The sequence below is a fragment of the Sciurus carolinensis genome, chromosome 5 (genome assembly GCF_902686445.1).
Source record: "Sciurus carolinensis chromosome 5, mSciCar1.2, whole genome shotgun sequence".
Lineage (NCBI taxonomy): Eukaryota > Metazoa > Chordata > Mammalia > Rodentia > Sciuridae > Sciurus > Sciurus carolinensis.
Window position 1 is genome coordinate 124,682,315 of NC_062217.1, and position 22,305 is coordinate 124,704,619.

Genomic DNA, 22,305 nt, shown 5'->3' on the forward strand with positions numbered 1-22,305 from the left:
AAGCACCCCTGAATTCAATCCCTGGCACAAAAAAAGAAAGAAACAACTAAACCTTGACTCATACCCAACATCTTTTTTGTGGGGGAAAAGGCACTGAAGATTAAACCCAGAAGTGCTCTACACTGAGCTACATCCCCAGTCCTTTTCATTTGTTTTTAAGACAGGATCTCACTAAAATGCTAAGGTTGACCTCAAACTTGCAATCTTCTTGGCTCAGCCTCCTGGTCTCGGATTACAGGCAAGAACTACACCTATATCTTACACTAAAACAACTCAGAATGGATCATAGTTCTTAATGAAAAACAGAAAACTATAAAATCTAGAAGAAAGCAGGAGAAAAATGTATAACCTTTACTTAGGCAAAGATTCCTTAAATACAACAAAAGTATTATCCATAAAAGAAAACAAAGAATAAAAACAACCCTAATATTGAAAGAAAATATTTGCAAATCACAAAATAGAAAAATGACATATCCAAAGTGGTGTGTATATGTGGTGTGGTGGGGGGGGGGGGGAGGGACAGGGGGATAATTTTCAAAACTTAATAAGAAAAACTATCCAATTTTTAAAAAAATGGGCAAAAGACCTGAACAGACACTTCAAAGATAGAGAGCAAATAAACACATGGATATTCAAAATTATTAGTCATTAGGGAAATGGAAATTAAAAACATACCATATACTTATTAATAAAAACATACTATATGCTTATTAGAACAACTAAAGACCAAAACAAATTAAAATTTAAGCCAGGGCTGGGGTTTTGGCTCAGTGGAAGAATGCTTGCCTGGCACGAGTGAGGCACTGGGCTCGATTCTCAGCACCACATATAAATAAATTAAATAAAGGTCCATCAACAACTAAAACAAAATTCTTTTTTTAATTATTTAAGCCAGGCATGGTGGTTGGGACTGTAGTCCCACCTACTCTGGAGGCTAAGGAAGGAGAACTGCTTGAGACCAGAAGTTGAAGGCTAACCTGGGCAACAGAGACATCATCTCAAAACAAAAACAAAAAAATTAAACACCTGATAACAACAACTGCTTATAGTTATCGAAGAAACTGGAACTCTCCTAAATTGCTGATAGAAATGCAAAATGAGTGCTCGCTTCGGCAGCACATATACTAAAATTGGAACGATACAGAGAAGATTAGCATGGCCCCTGCGCAAGGATGACACGCAAATTCGTGAAGCGTTCCATATTTTTAAAAAAAAAAAAAAAAAAAAAAAAAAAAGAAATGCAAAATGATACAGTTGGTAGTGACTAACTACCTTAATATTAAATATACCTTTACCATATGATAGAGCAATCCCACTCCTAAATATTTTACCCAAAAGAAATGAAAACATATTCAAACAAAACCTATACATGAATGTTTATGGTGGCTTTATGTATAAAGTCACCCAAAACTAGAAACAACATGTATGTACTTCAACTAGTGAATGGTACATCTATATAATGGACTACTATGTAACAATAAAAAGGAAAGAATACTGATATAGCCAAGGGAGGTGGTACATGCCTGTAATCTCAGAGACTTAAAAGGCTGAGGCAGGAGGATTCCAAATTTGAGGCTAGCCTCAGCAACTCTGCCAGACCTTCAAAAACTGAGTAAGACTGTTTCAAAATAAAAAATAAATAAGGACTGGGGATGTAGCTCAGTGGTAGAGCACTTGTCAAACATGTACAGGTCCTGGGTTCAATCCTCAGCACTGCAAAAAGAAGGCTATATACTGTATGATTTCACTTATATGACATTCTGGAAAAGTCAAAATTACAGTAACAGAAACCAAATAAGCCGTGAGCTGGGTGAAGTAAGGAGTTGATCACAAAGGGGTCATAAGAGTGTTGGAATTGTTCTATAACGCTTTTTTGTTTTGTTTTGTTTTGTTTTGTTTTGTTTTGCAGTGTCAAGGATTGAATCCACGGTCTTATGCATATGCTAGGCAAGTATTCCGCTACTGAGTCACAACCCTAGTCCTTGAACTGTTTCACATCTGATTATGGTGATAATGTAACTACTTATATGCATTTGGCAAAACTCAGAACCTGGGACTGGAAGTGTAGCTCAGTGGAAGAGCATTTAACTAGCATGTGTGAGAACCTGGGTTCAATCACAGCAATACATACGCATACAAAACCAACCTCAGAACTCTACAGCCAAAAAAAGAAGGAAGAAGAGGAAGTTTTATGTAAACTGACAAAGATTTTTTAGATCTTTTTCTAGGAGAACCTATATCAAAATTAAAAATTAAAATAAAAAGGACTGAGATGTGGTTCAGTGGTTAAGCACCCCTGGGTTCAACCCCTGGTACCAAAAACAAAACAAAACAAAACAAAACAAAACATATTCTAGCCAGGCAGAGTGTCACATGCCTGTCACAAAGGCTGAGACAGGAGAATGACATGTTGAAGACCCATCTGGGTGGGTAACGTAGGGTGACAACATCCTATCTCAAAAAAATTTTACAGGGCCATTTGCCTGTCGCTTGCCTGTCCATCACCTCCCTTTCACCGACCCATCAGCCACTGCCCAGGGTTCACCTCCCAATTGTCTGACAGCAGTCAGTAGACTGACCACCAGCTGCCTGCTGTTGCCTGGAAGTTCACTGTCACAGTAACTGCAGGTTTGGTTACATGTGGCTGCCACCATTTTGAGACAATAGCCAGGACTTATAGGACCCCTGGCCAGACTGACTGAGCCCCGTCTCCAGAATCCCTCAACCGGACCAATCACTCCCTGCCTCTGGGGCCCTCACATCAACTGACTGCTCCCTGCCACCAGGACCCCCAGACCGACCGACTGCGCCCCACCACCAGGACACCCATACCAACTGATTGCACCCCGCAAGCAGACCGACAACACCCCACATCCCGGACCCCTGCCGGACCAACTGCACCAAACCTCTAGGACCTCCACACAACCACGCCCAAAACCCAAGCTGCAGCTCCCTATTTGCCAACACATTTGGAAGCAAGAGCAGCCATCTTGGATAATCCTAGAAGCTGTATTTCCCATCTTTAGATGGGGTAAATCCCATCCTGAGACGCCTGCTGGGGACCAGAAGCTCATTGTCAGGTAACTCTCATACATCAGGCTACTGAAGACTGGGAGGTTTGAATACTATATGACTATTATAGTGTAGATTTCTTTTTTCTCCTTATTGAAAAAATTTAAGTTTTATTTCTTTACTTTTCTAGCTCTCTTTTTCCTTTTGTTTACCTGTTCCCTTGAGTCTTTTTCTCCCTTTTTGCCTGGTAAAACCGACTTCTTTTTATTACACTCTCACTCTTTCTATGATCTAGAACTTCTGTATATTCTTTTCTTACCCCATTAACAGCTACATCCTACACCCCTCCACATCCTCTTTGTCCTCCATTAGATACTGCAAACCTTATTGCAAATATATTTGTTATACTGAAGATACTAATTGAACTCATTCTGTTTATTATGAAAATATAAACATACTCATGGGAGATATTTGGTTTTGGGTTGCATACTGTCTGAAATGGACATTGTTAATATTGATCTCCCCTTAAAGAAAAGGTTTTGGAAACCTATAGGGTCACTATAAGCCTATGGCGGGAAACTGCAATACCCCAGATTTGCACTGCTAGAGGGGAAGATACACGAAAAACATGAAAAAACAAGGAAAGAAAATGATCCAAACAAATCTAGATTCTATATTAATAGAATCCAGTGACAGTATGATAGAAGAAAGGTCAGAAAAGTACTTCAGATTAAACATGATTAAAATGATTCATGACGCAAAGGATGAGATAAGAGAGCAAATGCAGGCAATGAATGATAATACCAATAAGCAGTTGAAAGAGCAACTGCAGGAAGCAAAAGATCATTTCAACAAAGACAGAGATTTCAAAAAACAACTAAATGAAAATCCTTGAAATGAAGGAAACAATAAATCAAATAAAATACTCAATGGAAAGCATCACCAAAAGACTAGACCACTTGGAAGACAGAACCTAGAAAATGAAGACAAAATATTTAATCTTGAAAATAAAGTTGCCCAAACAGAGAAGATGATAAGAAATCATGAACAGAATCTCCAAGAACTATGGGCCATCATGAAAAGATCAAATTTAACAACTATCAGGATTGAGGAAGACACAGAGAGATACACCAAAGGAATGAAAAACCTATTCAATGAAATAATATCAGAAAATTTCCCAAACCTGAAGAATGAAATGGAAACTCAAATACAAGAGGCTTACACAACACCAAATGCACAAAATCACAACAGATCCACACCAAGGCACATTATAATGAAAATGCCTAACATACAAAATAAAGATAGGATTTTGAAAGCCACGAGACAAAAGTAACAGATTACACATAGGGGGAGACCAATACGGATAGCAGCAGACTTCTCAACCCAAACTCTAAAAGCTAGAAGGGCCTGGAGCAACATATTTCAAGCTCTGAAAGAACATGGTTGCCAACCAAGAGTCCTATACCCAGCAAAACTAACCTTCAAATTTGACAATGAAATAAAATCCTTCCATGATAAACAAAGGTTAAAAGAATTTACAAACAGAAAGCCTGCATTACAGAATGTTCTCAACAAAATATTCCATGAGGAGGAAATGAAAAACAACAATGGAGGTCAGCAAAGGGAGGAACTACCTTAGAGAAAAATCACTCAAAGGAGAAACCAAGCCAAATTAAAAACCAAAATAAGCCAAATGACTGGGAATACAAATCATATCTCAATAATAACCCTGAATGTTAATGGCCTAACCTCATCAATCAAAGGACATAGACTGGCAGAATTGATTCAAAAGAAAGACCCAACAATATGCTGCCTGCAAGAGACTCATCTCATAGAAAAAGACATCCACAGACTAAAGGTGAAAGGATGGGAAAAAACCTACCATGCACGTGGACTCAGTAAAAAAGCGGGGGTTTCCATCCTTATATCAGATAAAGTGGACTTCAAGCCAAAGTAAGTCAAAAGGGATAAAAAAGGACATTTCATACTGCTTAAGGGAACCATAAATCAGCAAGACATAATGATAGTAAATATTTATGCCCCAAACAATGGTGCATCCCTGTACATCAAACAAATCCTTCTCAATTTCAGGAATCACATAGACCACAACATAATAATTCTGGGTGACTTTAACGCACTGCTGTCACCACTAGATAGATCTTCCAAACAAAAACCAACCAAGGAAACCATAGAACTCAATAACACAATCAATACCCTAGACTTAATAGACATATATAGAATATTCCATCCACCAACGAGCGGATTCACTTTCTTCTCAGCAGCACATGGAACCTTCTCGAAAATAGACCATATGTTATACCACAAAGCAGCCCTTAGGAAATGCAAAAAAATAGAGATACTGCCTTATGTTCTACCAAATCACAATGGAATGAAATTAGAAATCAATGCAAAATAAACAACAAAATAAACAACAAAAATTACTCCAACACCTGGAGATTAAATAATATGATACTGAATGAAGCATGGATAATGGAAAACACATCAGGGAGATTAAACAATTCTTAGAGGTAAATGAGAACGACAATAAAACATATCAAAATCTCTGGGACACTATGAAAGCAATACCAAGAGGAAAATTCATTGCATGGAGCGCATTCAAGAAAAGAATAAAAAGTCGACAACTAAATGACCTAATATTACAGCTCAAAGTCCTAGAAAAAGAGGAACAGAACAACACCAAAAGTAGCAGAAGACAGGAAATAGTTAAAATCGGAGCTGAAATCAATGAAATTGGAACAAAAGAAACAATTGAAAAAATTGACAAAACAAAAAGTTGGTTATTTGAAAGAGTAAACAAACTAGATAAACCCTTAGCCACACTAACAAAGAGAAGGAGACAGAAAATTCAAATTACTAAAATTCATGATGAAAAAGGAAATATTACAACAGACACCACTGAAATACAAAACATAATGAGAAGTACTTTGAAACTCTATATTTCAACAAAAGAGAAAATACTGAAGATATCGACAAATTTCTAGAGACATATGATCCTCCCAAACTGAACCAGGAGGACATAAGCAATTTAAACAGATCAATACCAAGCAATGAAATAGAAGAAGCCTTCAAAAGCCTACCACCCAAGAAAAGCCCAGGACCAGATGAATTCTCAGCCAAGTTCTACAAGACCTTTAAAGAAGAACTTATACCAATACTCCTCAAAGTATTTCATGAACTAGAAAAGGAGGGAACCTTTCAAAACTCATTCCACGAGGCTTCTATCACTCTGATACAAAACCAGACAAAGACATATCAAGGAAAGAAAATTTTAGACCAATATTTCTGATGAATATAGACACAGAGATCCTTAACAAAATTCTGGCAAATCGCATACAAAAACACATTACGAAGATAGTGCACCACAATCAAGTGGGGTTCATCCCAGGAATGCAAGGTTGGTTCAACATCTGTACATCAATAAACGTAATCCATCATGTCAATAGACATAAGGATAAGAATCATATGGTTATTTCAATTGACGCAGAAAAAGTGAAAAGTGTTTGATAAAGTACAACACCCTTCATGCTCAAAACACCAGAAAAAATAGGGATGGGAAAACATACCTCAACATTGTAAAGGCTATTTATGCTAAGCCCACAGCCAACATCATTCTTAATGGAGAAAAACTGAAAGCATTCCCTTTAAAAACGGGAACAAGACAGGGATGTCCTTTTTCACCACTTCTGTTCAACATCGTACTTGAAATACTAGCCAGAGCAATTAGACAGATTAAAGAAATTAAAGGGATATGAACAGGAAAAGAGGAACTCAAGCTGTCACTATTTGCTGATGGCATGATTCTCTATTTAGAGGGTCAAAAAAACTCCTCCAGAAAACTTCTAAACCTCATAAATGAATTCAGCAAAATAGCAGGATATAAAATCAATACACATAAATCTAAACCATTTTTACACATAAGCGATGAAACATCTGAAAGGGAAATGAGGAAAACAACTCCATTTGCAATAACCTCAAAAAAAAAAAAAAAAAAAAAAAACTTAAGAATCAATCTAACCAAAGAGGTGAAAGGTCTCTACAATGAAAACTACAAAACATTGAAGAAAGAAATTGAGGAAGAACATAGAAGATGTAAAGATCTGCCATGTTCTTGAATAGGCAGAATTAATATTATCAAAATGGTCATACTTCCAAAGGTGCTATACACATTTAACACAATTCCAATTAAAATCCCTATGACTGGGGCTGGGGAGATAGCTCAGTCGGTAGAGTGCTTGCCTTGCAAGCACAAGGCTCTGAGTTAAATCCCCAGCACCCAAAAAATAAATAAATAAGTAAATAAATAAAATCCCTATGACATTTCTCATAGAAACAGAAAAAGCAATCATGAAATTCATCTGGAAGAACAAAAGACCCAGAACAGTCAAAGCAATCCTAGACAGGAAGAGTGATGCAGGACGTATCACTATACCAGACCTTAAACTATACTATAGTACAACAGTAGCAAAAACAGCATGGTATTGGCACCAAAATAGACAGGTAAACCAATGATACAGAATAGAAGACCCAGAGACATACCCACATAAATACAGTTATCTCATACTAGACAAAGGTGCCAAAAACATACAATGGAGAAAAGATAGCCTCTTCAACAAATGGTGCTGGGAAAACTGGAAATCCATATGAAGTAAAATGAAATTAAACCCCTATCTCTCACCCTGTACAAAACTCAATTCAAAAAGGATAAAAGATTTATGAATTAGACCAGAGACCCTTCAAATAGAAGAAAAAGTAGTCCTGAATCTCCATCATGTTGGCTTAGACCAGACTTCCTTAACAAAACCCCCAGAGCACAAGAAATCAAAGCAAGAATCAATAAATGGGATAGACTCAAACTAATAGGATTTTTCTCAGCAAAGGAAACAATCAAGAATGTGAAAAGAGAGCCTACAGAGGGGGAGGAAATCTTTTCCACACACACTTCAGACAGAGCACTAATCTCCAAAGTTTATAAAGAACTTAAAAAACTTTACACCAAAAATACAAGGAATCCAATCAATGAATGGGCTAAGGAAATGGGCAGACACTTCACAGAAGAAGATATACAGGTGATCAACAAATATATGAGAAAGTGCTCATCATCTCTAGTAATTAGAGAAATGCAAATTAAAACCACCCTAAGATTTTATCTAACTCCAATTAGAATGGCTATCATCAAGAACACAAGCAATAATAAGTGTTAGTGTGGATGTGGGGAAAAAGGTACACTCATACATTGCTAATGGAGTTGCAAATTGGTGCAGTCACTCTGGAAAGCAGTATGGAGATAACTCAAAAAACTTGGAATGGACCCACCATTTGACCCAGTTATCCCACTCCTCGGTTTATACCCAAAGCTTAACACATACTATAGCTTTCTAGCATTTTAGTTTACTTATTGTACTATTAACTTTCCTGTGGGCCTTTAATGAAACCAGGTATAAGAAGAGGGAAGTTTAAAAGGGGATAGATCTTTTCAGGGAACTCACTTCACAATGACTAAATAAGCTCAATGAGTAGATCCAACTAATTCCATGTATAGAGAACTGTATGACATTTACCTCAATGCAGTATCAAAACACTTCCACCAATTGGTGCAACTACTTTGGAAAAGCAGTATGGAGATCTTCAGAAAACTTGGAATGGACCCACCATTTGACCCAGCTATCTCACTCCTTGGCCTATACCCAAAGGACTTAAAATCAGCATACTACAGTGATACAGTCACATCAATATTTATAGCAGCTCAATTCACAATAGCTATATTGTGGAACCAACCTAGATGCCCTTCAAATGACAAATGGATAAAGAAATTGTGATATATATATACACAATGGAATATTACTCAGTCATAAAGAAGAATAAAATTATGGCATTTGCTGGTAAATGGGTGAAGTTGGAAAATATCATGCTAAGTGAAATAGGCCAAGCCCAAAAAACCAAAGGCCGTATGTTTTCTCTGATAAGTGCATGACAATATATAACGAGGGGGGTGATGGGAGGAAGAGAAGAATGAAGGAACTTGGATGGTGTAGAGGAAAAAGGGGTGGGAGAGAGTGGGGATGAAAAAACAGTAGAATGAAACAGATGGTATTACCCTATATATATGTATGATTACATGAATGGTGTGAATCTACCTTGTGTACAACCATAGAAAGGATAAATTGTACCCCATTTGTGTACAATGAATCAAAATGTGTCTGTAAAAATAAAAAATATTTTAATAAAAAAAATTTTACAGGTACTGATTTATCTCTGATAGACTGCTTGCCCATATGTGTGAGGGTCCTGGGTTCAATTCCCAGCACCAAAAAAATAAATGGAGAAAACATTCTAAAGTATCAACTAAAAAAAGGCTAGGAGCACTGGCGCATGCCTGTAGTCCCAGCAATTCAAGAAGCTGCAGCAGGAAGAACTCAAGTTAGAGGTCAGCCTCAGTAATTTAGAAAGACCTGGTTTCAAAAAAAAAGTACTGGAAATGTAGCTCAGTGGTAAAGCACCCCTAGGTTCAATCTTCAATACAGGGGGAAAAAAAAAAAAAAAAAACATTTTCCCAGGTCCCTCCTCTATAGAAAATGTCTGAACTTTTAGTCTGATCTTCAATAACACGACCTGACCTTAACTTACCTATTCTATTTTTCTCCTGTTTCCCTACATGAACTCTCTTCCAAATGTGTTTTTTCATTTTTTATGACCTCATTAATTCTGTTTCACCTACTTGGGCTGCTCATTATCCTTCCTCCCCCTAGGCAATCCAGGGTCTTTGTGAAACCTTCCTTGACCACCCAAGCCTGAAGGGATTGCTCCCATTTCTGAACTCCTACATAAATTTCTCTAATTTTAAAGGCAATTAATGTTTCTAATATACCAATGTCCCCAGGGACCTCCCTCTTCTCTACTCTCAGAAAATCAGGGGCTATATACCACCTCATCTGAGAATGGGGAATACGTGAAGGTGAGAAGCCAATTGTGATATATCCAAACTTCTGGTTATTACAGAATTTTACACAATTTATTTTATTTGCTATATAACCCACCTATTTATAAATTGCAATTCTAATTAAAGAGGATGTTCTAAATACATATATTTTTAAAACTTTCCATACTATCTCTTCATCTTATAAAGCAAGATATTCTAATATTTAATGTGACTCAGTTAAAACGTTAGGCATTCCTCATTATCAATATAAATACTTGAAAGGATATCACACAGTTTTGGGCTGATAAAATACTAGTGAGACAGTTCTGTGCAAATACAGTCAGGAGCCCTACCTTTAGATATTGGACTTAAAAAAAAAAAAAGTCAATATGCATTATTTGTCCAATCTGTTCCTAAAATTGTTAATATACAGCTTTTTAAAAATATTTTTTAGTCATAAATGGATCTTTTATTTTATTTATTTATTTATATGTGGTACTGAGGATGGAACCCAGGACCTCGCAGTTGCCAGGCAAGTACTCTACCACTGAGCCACAACTCCACTCCTACAGTTTTTAATGTAGAATCTTGCTTAGTTTTTATACCAACTGGATGATGATTAAGAACACTCACTAATAAATAAGTAGAAAAACAATAAAATGGGGGTCTTCCCCTATTCTTCTTAGAATATTCTTCTTAGAATAGGGAGAGGAAGGAAGGGAGGAAAAGAGGAGGCACTGGGGACCGAAATGAAGCAAATTAAATGCCATACATGATTATGTCAAAATAAACCCAATTATTATGTATTATGCATTTTTTTAAATAATAAAATAAGCCAGGTGTGGTGGCACATGCCTGTAATCCCAGCAGTTCGGAAGGCTGAGGCAGGAAGATCAAGTCCAGTCTCAGCAATTTAGCAACACCTTAGCAACTTAGCAGGACACTGTCTCAAAATAAAAAATAAAAAAGGCTGGAATGTGTCTCAGTGGCTTAGTGCCCCTGGTTCAATTCCCAGTACCAAAAGATAAAATAAAAAATTAAGAATTTAAACTCCAATTGTAATTTCAGGCTGTTTTTTCCCCTGATTCAGCCTCCCCTTTGTATTTCTATTAAGTTCTGATACAATTTTCATGACTAAATGAAAGTATAAGATTTCAGCCTCGAAAACAAAATTTGTACCTACCACCAGGAATATGATGGTTCTTTATTCAAATTACCATTTGCCTCAAAAAGGAAATGATCAGACTGAGACTTAGGATTGTCTAAAGAATTGAACTTCTGGCATATAAAAAAGCTTAACACATACTATAACTTTCTAGCATTTTAGTTTACTTATTGTACTATTAACTTTCCTGTGGGCCTTTAATGAAACCAGGTATAAGAAGAGGGAAGTTTAAAAGGGGATAGATCTTTTCAGGGAACTCACTTCACAATGACTAAATAAGCTCAATGAGTAGATCCAACTAATTCCATGTATAGAGAACTGTATGACATTTACCTCAATGCAGTATCAAAACACTTCCACCAATTGGTGCAACTAATTTGGAAAAGCAGTATGGAGATTCTTCAGAAAACTTGGAATGGACCCACCATTTGACCCAGCTATCTCACTCCTTGGCCTATACCCAAAGGACTTAAAATCAGCATACTACAGTGATACAGTCACATCAATGTTTATAGCAGCTCAATTCACAATAGCTATATTGTGGAACCAACCTACATAACCTTCAACAGATGAATGGATAAACTGTGGTATATATACGCAATGAAATATTACCCCAGTCATAAAGAATAAAATTATGATATTTGCAGGTAAATAGATAGAGTTGGAAAATATCATCCTAAGTGAAATAAGCCAATCCCAAAAAACCAAAAGTCAAATATTCTCTCTGACAAGTTGAGGAGGACACACAAGGGGGGTGGGTAAGAGAAGAAAGGAGGAACGATGGATTGTGTAGAGGGAAATGAGGGGAGGGGAGGGGGCAGAGGGAAGGAAAGATGATGGAATGAGACAAGCATCATTACCCTATGTACATGTATGATTACACAAATGGTGTGACTCTACATCTTATACAACCAGAGAAATGAAAAGTTGTACTTCATTCATATACAATGAATCAAAATGCATTCTGCTGTCATGTATAACTAAATAAAACAAACAATAAAAAATTTTTAAAAATACTTCCACCAAGATATTTATTGACTACAAAGGGAAAGCCAGTAACTTTATAGTGGAGAAACCCAAAGAAACCACCTTAACCAAGTGATCAAGGTTAAAACCACCAATGATAATAAACACTGACATCATGAATGTCATGATATGATGTAACAAAAAGGATGCAACTATTTCTGTGGTATTCTTTTTTTTTTTTTTTTTTTTTTTTTTTTTTTGTGGTGCTGGGGATTGAACCCAGGGCCTTGTGCTTACAAGGCAAGTACTCTACCAATTGAATTATCGCCCCAGCCCATCTGTGGTATTCTTACCTTAACAACATAATCTCAGTTCAATCATGAGAAAACAGGCAAATCCATATTGAAGGTTATTTGAGAAAATAATCACTGTTCTCCAAAAATGTCTTTCACAAAATATAAGAGACTAAGGAAGAAAAAAAACTACAATGCAATGTGCAATCCTAGGTAAAATACTAGGACAGAAAACGAACAACGGAGGGCAAACTGGAAAATTTCCAAAAAATGTTTCTAATATTATTAAATAATACTATTGCACCGATATTAATTTTCTGGTTCTGATCTTTGTACTATGGTTATATAAGGCAGTAACATTAAAGGAAGCTGGGTGAAGAATATATGAAAATGTTCTATACTGTACTTGGAACTTTTTTATAAGTCCAAAATTGATCCCACATAAAGAAATTTTGAATTGTATAAATAAGTCACTGAAGGAAATAGAACTGTGGTCCAAAAGGGAACTGAGTAAGTACTTAGTATATACTAAGTACTTGGGGGAACAATATCTATGTGTTTAAAGATAAGAAGACCAAAATGGATTAACAGGAATAAAGGAAATACTGACACAATTTATGATCCTCACAAACTAGAGTCCAGGTCTCTCTCCTCTCTGAGAAGACCCACTCCCTCTCCTGAGAGTATACCCTTTCCTTGCCTTTTCCTATCTCTTCAATAAACTCATTCATGTTACACTGGGAGAAAAAAAAAAACAAGAAAAAACTATAGTACAGCAAAGTTTTCATGTGAAACTTCCTGGTTCACATACTATGTTCAAACATTACAAGTATAGCAGTTAATGGGTTAAGTTTTATTACTTCAAGAACCATTTCTCAGCCAGGAACAGTAGCACATGCTTATTATCCCAGCAACTCAGGAGGCTGAGGCAGGAGGATTACAAGTTCCAGGCCAGTCTCAACAACTTAAAGAGACTCTCATCAACTCAGTGAGACCGCCCCCATCATTTTTTTTTCCCTCAGAGCTTAATTTACCTAGAATGAAATAATAAAAAAGTTTAAAACTCTACAAGATCAAGGATAGATGAATGTAAAACAACAGGGGTGTTACTAGAGTAATGGGGTTATGGATTTTTTCCTATTCTGTTTTCTAAAATTATAATCTATAGATACACTGCTTATAATCTTTAATTTCCTAAATGTAAAACTAAAATACTGACTTAAATTCATTTTCCCTAAAAATAGAACAAAAAGGACCATGGACCAGAGGTAACCAATCATTTAGAAACATAATATTCTAATAATATGAAAGCTGTTTAATAATTGGTAACTATTTCCTACTTAAAAACAGGAGGCCAGATTTGAATTTTTATTTCCTTTCATTCTATTCTCACTTTTGCTGCTAAGGTTCAGATCCTTACTACCTCTGATCCACTGTACCACATTACTGACTCATTACCAGTCCTAATTCTTCATGTGAATACCAGAGGGCTTCTAAAATATAGTTCAGACCATGTCAGTCTTCCCATTCTTTATTTTTTTTTCTCCCAAAAATCATCAGTGGTTCCTAGCTGGGGAGTGTTTGGGTTTTTTTTTTTTTTTTTTAATACCTTTATTTTATTTATTTTTATGTGGTGCTGAGGATCAAACCCAGTGCCTCACATGTGCTAGGCAAGTGCTCTACCACTGAGCTACAACTCCAGCCACTGGGGTGTTCTTTTGGCTAGAGAAGAATAATGGCATTTTTCTAATTCAGGGGGCATAAATAAATAGATGAGTTTTTCATGAGTTTCTCTCTCATGATTTTATTCTTACCTACTTATTCTACTGCAAGCAGAACAAAAACATGAATCACAAACTTAAGAAGAAAGAAAAAGTAGTCAACTGGACCTATTTTGACAGATCTATAGACTCATGCCATGACTGTGATTTCTCTATCAGGTAAGTCCCCGCTCCCTTTAGCAGTGCTTAGGATCAAATTCAGGGTCTTAAGTGTGCTAGGTGGATCTATATCTCCAGTCCCTATATTGCTTTTTCTTTTCTTTTCACTATTAGAGATCAAACCCAGGCCTTGCACATGCTGGGCAAGCACTCTCTTACTGAGCTACAGCCCCAGCCCTTATTTTTGATACTAACACCCTGTCAATGAAATTAATTCCTAATTTATAAAATGAAATTAAAGACATCTGGTACTGGCCAGGTGCCAGTGTAATCCCAGCAGGGAGGGAGGCTGAGAGGGGGAATACAAGTTCAAGGCCAGCCTCAGCAATTTAGCTAGGCCCTAAATAAATTAGCAAGACTCTGTCTCAAAATAAAAAAGAATGTCTGGTACTGGCACAAAATTTGAGAATCACTGGACCTTACCATCATTTCCAGATTCATCATCTACTCAATTATTCACTGATCAAACACTTCATTAGATTACTATTTCCCTTCATTCTACTCTCATTGTTGCTGCTAAGGTTTAGATCTCACCATCTCTGGACCACTGTACCACATTTACCACCATTCCCAGCATCATCTTCTACTCACTCACTTATTGATGTTATTTCATTGGATTTCTGTTTCCTTTCATTTTATTCTCACTGTTGTTACTAAAGGTTCAGATCCTCACCACCTCTAGATCTATTGCTTCTCACTCATACTCTACCTCCAGGTAAAAAAGACCCCTTCCCATATAATGAATATAAGCTGGACTCGATTTTCTCATTGCTTTTGCTCTAATATGGCCTCTATCTTGAATAATAATTTTCCATTTCCTTTCCATTTTCTCTTGTTGAAAATGATAACTATCCTATAGGAAATAGCTGTATCAAAAGCCCTCAGCCTCCCCAGCTAATTAGGAGGCTGAGGCAGGAGGATCGCTTGAGTCAAGGAGTTCATGACTAGCCTGGAAAACATAAGGAGACTGTGTCTCTAAAAATAAAAATAACAACAATAAAGAAGGAAGGAAGGGAAGGAAGTGGGTAGGGTAGGAAGAGCATTCCCAGGTCCTCTCTATCACCTTTCCAGTTTCAAAAATTCATTACATCCCCCTTTGTTTTTTCAGTGGATGTGGAGCTTACACTACAAATTCACATGTTCCCTCATGTTACAGTGATTTATGTACATGGCCTAGAGTATATATTCCTTAAGAGCATTATTCTACAGAGGTTGGATATAATAAGTATAATTGAAAGAAAAACCTTTTGTTTAAAGGGATAAGTACCTAGAACACCCAATACCAACATCTTGATAAATTCTGACTCTCCTTAAATAAAATAGTCCACAAACCAAGTCCAGTGGCTCAGGCATATAATCCCAGAGACTCAAGAGGCTAAGACAGGAAGATCCCAAGTTCAAAGCCAGCCTCAGCAACTTAGCAAAGCCCTAAGCAATTTAGCAAGAACTATGTCAAAATTAAAAGTTAAAAAAGAAAAAAAGGGCTGAGGATGTGGCTCAGCGGTTTAGAGTTCCTAGGTTCAACCCCTGATACCAAAAATAAATAAGTCCACAAAAGTCCATACTAGCTTACTACTAACAACTTTTTATAATGGAATTAATAATTTTTTTGTTTCTGATTTGAGCTTGAAAATAGAGACAAGGTGGACATAGCAGCACATACCTATAATCCCAGCTACTGGAGAGGAGGAGACGGGATCACAAGTTCAAGGTCAGCTTGGCAATTTAATGAGATTCTATCTCAAAATAAAAATCCAGAAAGAAACTATTCTTTTTACCACTGATTAAATGAAGCAATGTATCTTTTTGAAGAGATTTATGTTCTGTAAATAAAAATTGGTTGCAACAATAAAATTGGGTTCTAACAAAAAAATTAAATAAAAAAAGGGTTGGGGATGTAGCACTGTGGTAGAGTGGGGTTCCAGGATTCCATCCCCAGCACTAAAAAACAGAAAGACAGAAAAGAGATAACCATCTTACAGCCAAAAAACAGGCAAAGCTATTTGTTGGTTTACGTACTGGTTATCTTAAACTCCCCAGTGAAGTTACTCAACTCAAACAATTTCTCAAGGGTTGGACTTTGGCATCTTCAAATTATTGTATCATGTACAATAAGAACTGCATGTTGATAAAGGGCAGAAAGTATTACTTTTCCTTTTATAACAACTTAGAAAACTGTAATAACCAATTTATCTGAAATGAGATAAAGAAAAAATAAAAACACAAGACATATTTCACTTTGTTAAAACTGACAAACTATAAGAACTAAGATGAGGTACAGATCCAGAGCTGTGTAGAAAATTTTCCAACCTCTATGGGAAGCAGCATGTTAGCAAGAACACAGTGGTTTAAAAGTTCAGCTTCTGAGCTGAGCATAATGGCACATGCCTCTAATTCCAGAGACTTGAGAAACTGAGGCAGAAGACTGCAAGTTCAAGGTCAGCCTGAGCAATATAGTAAGGCCCTGGGCAACTTAGTGAGGCACTGTCTCAAAATAAAAACTAAAAAGGGCTGGGGATGTTACTCAGTCGTTAAGCTCACATTTCAGTTCCTGGTACAAAAATAAATAAATAATATTTAGAGCCCAAGTCCTATCAAAACGGGAAAATGTAATCTAAAAATAATGCAACCACAACACAATTTGCCTAAACTATTGTAATAACTTCCTAACTGTTCTTTCCCCTCTAATCCTATCTATACAATATTGCCAAAAGCAAACTTTGATTAATCACATTTAGCTCAGAAAGCTTCAGTGATGACTGGCACTGTGGCACATGCCTATAATCCCAGTGGTTCAGGAGGCTGAGGCAGGAAGATGGAAAGTTCAAGGACAGCCTCAGCAATTTATTGAGGCCCTAAGCAACTTAGTGAGACCCTGTCCCAAAATAAAAAATAAAACAACTTGGGGATATGGTTCAGTGGTTAAGTGCCTCTGGGTTCAAACCTTAGTACAAAAGAAAAAAGAAAAGAGAGAAAACTTCTGTGACAAAATATAATCCAAACTCCTCAGTTTTGAACATCTTTCCCCAATCTTTTCCCATGCAAAATTCTATCCTCCTCTATCACTACTCTTAAAATACACAAAAAGAGTTGTTTCATATATATGACCAGCATTTTGCTAAATAAGGAATGCTATCTCCTCCCCATCCCCATCTTCCCAGTCCTACCTAATACTAGCAATCTCTAACCTTTAGCAAACTTTGAAGATAGAAAATTTCAGTGACAAGGACTAACAATAGTCTTACCTCATCAGGAAGAAGTAACCATTTATATTAACTCATTTCCCAAACGATTATCTTTTTAAATACCACTCCCTACCAGGTGGGACTTACCTTTCCCTCCCAGGAACTTCAATAATCAGTAATTAACTAGTATATAAGTATTTTATTAGAATGTAGTATAGAAAGTTATATTGCCTAACACTCAATACCTGTTAAGTAAAAAATTGTGAAACGTAACAAACTCCCTGTTTCAGTTTAGAGATAACCCAGTTATAGGTATAACCAATCAGCTCTCTAGCTCTTCCCTGAGTCTCCTGCCTAATTCATATCTATCAAACCTAAATCAGGGGCTGGGGATGTAGCTCAATGGCAGAGTGCTTGGCTAGCATGCATGAGGCACTGGGTTCTATCCTAAGCACCACATAAACATAAAAACAAATAAGATAAAGGCATTCCATCCATCTAGAACTACAAAAGGGCTGGGGATATAGCTCCTAGAGTGCTTGCCTGTCAAGCACAAGGCCCTGGGTTCAATCCCCAGCACTGCAAAAAAAATACAACTACAAAAAAAATTTAAATAAATAAATTTTTTTAAAAACCTAAATCATACCTTATGTTTCTAAAAGGTCTTTGGAAGAAAGATACTATCCTTTATGGTTAGTAGAAAAAAACAGTATTCTTTCTCAACTACATAGTCAATAGAAGCAAAATCATAACAGGTAAAGAAAAGAACAACTTATTAGCCCCTGAATAGCAAAATTTGTCTTATATAAATTGTCTTATATAACCCTCTGGTTCAATAACTTAGAAGCAGAAATTTTTAAAAATTTTTTTAAATCATTAAGGAATGCTTTCTAATTTAATAATTTCAACAATGCATTATTTAAAAATCATGAACACATCAGTACTCAAGCTATTTCAGCATAAATAATGAAAATATCATGGCTCTATCAACAAGAGGAAAATAGGAAGGCAATGACAGCACCAGTTTGACTCATATCTGCTGGGAGAACACTGGTACTGAATGGCACTAGCGATTCCAGTATGAGAGAGCAAGCACATGACTGGGAAGGTGACAAAGGATACCAAAGGGAAAAAAGGCATCTAAAGAATCACTCATCAGTGGGGGCAGTGAGAGCAGGGGGTGGAGAGATGAGCAGGGATATACTGAAATCTATCCTAAAAGCCTTTACAGTACTCAAATGAAAACATGCTATGGAACTCCAGGTTTTGAACCAGTTCAAATGCTAGCTCTTCCACTTGGCCACATCACTTGGCCTCTCTTGACTCTTTCAGCTATGAAATTATAACTAACTATCACTTAGTGAACATCGGTGGACATACGGTATGTACTTTAGTTCTCACAATTAACCTGCTACTAAATAGGAATCATTTTCTCATTTTGCAGGGGAAAAAAAAAAACAAGATATTTCTACCTATGTATGACTCTCTTAGGTGAACAATACTGCCTGATAAGAGTATTCTTACTGGGAATACTTACTGGGAATACAGCATTTAGCATTGGTACTTGCCAGGGTACCAGGGTACTTGCCTAACAGGAGCTCAGGAGATCAGTATTGTACAAGTGCAACCTGTATTTGAGTAAGTGACTCAACTGAACAGCAATAAAATTCCACAAATTTTCCTTACAGCAGTAGTGGTACTTATGGAGAACCCAAGGCTCATCACTTATAACTCCTTGAAATACCCAAGTATCATCCATTCAGTCAAATACACAAGCACACACACACACACACAATTTCTTAGCTGAAGATCAAAACTACAACCCAAAGAAATAGTCCACTATGAAATATTAATAAAGTGATATTTGGCTGAATCTGAATACCAAATATCAAATATTTTACTCAAGAGGATTATAGACATCCTACCTCAAAAGAGCAGGTACTAAAGAACAAATCTATTTAACTTGCCAAAAATAATTCCCAGAAGCATCTGTTATTCTAAAATTCTCAGCACATCACTTCCCAGAATTGACAACCTATTGCCAAAAGCTTAATAAAGTTTGCCAACAACATTCTGGTGAAAAAGAATCACTTTGATTCTGGAAGTAGATGCTACCTTTCAGTTTAGCCACAACATAGGCTCTTCATTATTTCTCTAACTAGTATGTTAATACTGAATCATAAGTATAAAGACTGGTTGGGAATGTAGCTCAGTGGTACAGTAGTGCTTGCCTCGCATATGAGACCCTGGGTTCAATTCCCAGTACCACAAAAAAAAAAAAAAAAAAAAAAAAGAATTCACAAAAATTTTTTAAAAATGTAAATAACTACCTTCTCACTAACAACTTTCTGTTTAAAGAAAATTTAAAGTACACAATCCTTTCCTTTAAAGCTAGTAAGTTCAAGAAAATCTATGGAGATTATTTTTAAAAACAGAAAAATCAAATTTCCAAAATTTAATGATTGAAAGAGAAAGAATGAGCATAAACAAGTCAGCAGAAAGATGTTTCATGAAAGTTGAGTCCTAAAGCTCTATTTCAAAGGATAAACTGTTGCCGTTAAAACAAACACATCACAAAGACTGACCAGTTCATGCATCCCTCCATCCAGGCAGTTTTACCACAACTACGATACTTACCAGACAGCACACTCAACTGCCAGCAGAAGACCTCAAGCAATCACAAGGGCATTTGTGGGATAAGTGATACAGGAATGGGAGGGAAGGGTATGGAGGGAGGAGACAACAGCAACTGGCAACAATGGGAAACTGTTAATCTAAACCACAAAGGCTTCCCACAGAACAGGATATCAGAGAACACAATTCTTTTTGCTAACTACCAGGAACTCAGCACTGACAATTCACTATAAAGTAAAAAGGGGAGCCTCCTATTAAATACAAAAGTAAACTAAAGAAACCAACCAAAAGTAACTTGAAAGGACAAATCACAGATTTTATTAGTGGCTTAAGAAAAACAAAGTATGAGGTTGTTTCCTCCAAGGGCATTCCTGATCACAAAGGTCATCAAACAATAAGGTCTTCTGGGGTGGCAGCTGCTTCCAAAGAAAAATCAGCCTTAAAAAACAGTCCTTTACACTACAGTCAAAAGGAGTACTAAGGGTTGGGGTTGTGGCTCAGTGGTAGAGCGCTTGCCTGGCACATGTGAGGCACTGGGTTCTCAGCATCACATAAAAATAAATAAGTAAAATAAAGATACTAAAATAAATAAGTAAAATAAAGGTACTGTGTCCATCTATAACTAAAAATTATTAAAAAAAAAAAAAAGGAGTACTAAAAGAGGCTTTTGCAAGGTGGACTTGGGTAGGACTCTGGTAAATCTTCCCTGGTACTCCCAATAAAACTGGAGGGCAGGAGGGACAAGCAGTCCTTCTCTGTGAGAGGACCCATTCTGTCACTTGAGAATATCCCCTTTTCTCCTTTCCTATGTCTTCTAATAAAATCATGTCTGTTACTCTGGAGAGAGAGAGAGGAGAGAGAGACTGATTTTTGCAGCGCTTTACAGAATACCAAACAATGTCATTGTTTGAATCCCTAATTCAGAATTCCAAGACTATCTGAACTTTAAATCAAATCATCTTGATAGGCAAAACTCCCTCAACTGTCTTAAACATTAAAAGAGGCCACACTACTAAAGAAGTTCTGTAAACCAAGCTGCTGTTATCATGTTAGTCAATTTTAAAATGCTTGGCATCTAAAGGCTCTCAAACCCAAAGCTGAGCACAGTGAAAGATCCCTGCCCCTCTCTGGAAAGAGAACAAGTTACACCACTAAGAACAAACTGTAAACAGGGTCCCACCCCGGAACAAATGATCAGTCAACCAGAACTTGCATTTGCAGGCAGGATACAAAGTCTCAGACGACCAAAATACACCCTTTTATGTATTACTCCAGTTATAAAACAGCTTTATTGAAAGGATTTGTTTTCTAAACATACTGATGAAAAAACTCTCAGCAGAATCTTTGCCAAATATGAAGGTCTATTATATTTCTATAGTTTGAGAGAAAATATAAGCTGACTAAAAAAAAAAGAATTATTTATTTATTTATTTTTTTGCAGTACTGGGGATCAAACTCAGGGCCTTGTGCTTAGGAGGCAAGCACTCTACCTGCTGAGCTATCTCCCCAGACCCAAAAAAAAAAAAAAAAAAATTAATTAAGATTTTATGGGTAAAATTAAACAGCCATGGACACTGCCCAAAAATAATTAAGCTCTTAAATTTTAACAGTATGCATAAACTAAAGTAGTCCTTTGACGACAAGTGCCAATTTGTTTTTTAAGGTACTACTGATGCTGGACATGATGGCACAACCCCCATAATCCCAGTGATTTGGAGGACTGCAAATTCAAAACCAGCCTCAGCAACATACTGAGGCCCTTAAGCAACTTAGTGAGACCCTGTCTCAAAATAAAAACTAAAAAGGGGCTGGGGATGTGGCTTAGTGGTTAAGTGTCCTTAGCATTCCAATTCAGAGACTCCTAGTGCCAGGTCTAGAAGGGTATGATAGTACCGTCTCAAAGTGGGAAACTCAGGATTTCTTCTGATCAGTACTAAATTAAAAAAAATATGTACAGACATCAAGGTCAAGCACTCTAGTCAGATATCAAGGTCAAGCACTCTAGTTATTAAGACATTATATGAGGCTGGAGATGTAGACCAGTGAAAGAGCCTGGGCTTTGCATGTGAAAGACCCTAGAATCAATCCCCAACACCAAAAGGAAAAAAAAAAAAAAAAATACTAGTACCACAAAAAAGAGAGAGTATATATTCTTCAGGAAACTAATCAAATA

The 22,305-nt window shown here is 36.6% G+C and overlaps 1 protein-coding gene and 1 non-coding gene across 4 annotated transcripts in view; one reads left to right on the forward strand and one right to left on the reverse strand.

Moving 5' to 3' along the window:
* Usp54 (ubiquitin specific peptidase 54) overlaps positions 1–22,305 on the reverse strand; it is a 137,018-nt gene that overhangs the window by 66,721 nt on the left and 47,992 nt on the right. Inside the window, exon 1 of one of the 3 annotated variants that reach the window (XM_047552329.1) lies at positions 20,136–20,183. The exons of the other annotated variants lie outside the window; for them this stretch is intronic. The gene's annotated coding sequence lies outside the window, so the exon portion shown is untranslated. Of the gene's footprint in view, positions 1–20,135; positions 20,184–22,305 lie in introns of those variants that run through there. 3 annotated transcript variants of the gene reach the window in all.
* Positions 1,101–1,207, forward strand: LOC124986067 (U6 spliceosomal RNA). The gene has a single exon (XR_007108968.1). It is a non-coding gene; the product is annotated as a U6 spliceosomal RNA (small nuclear RNA).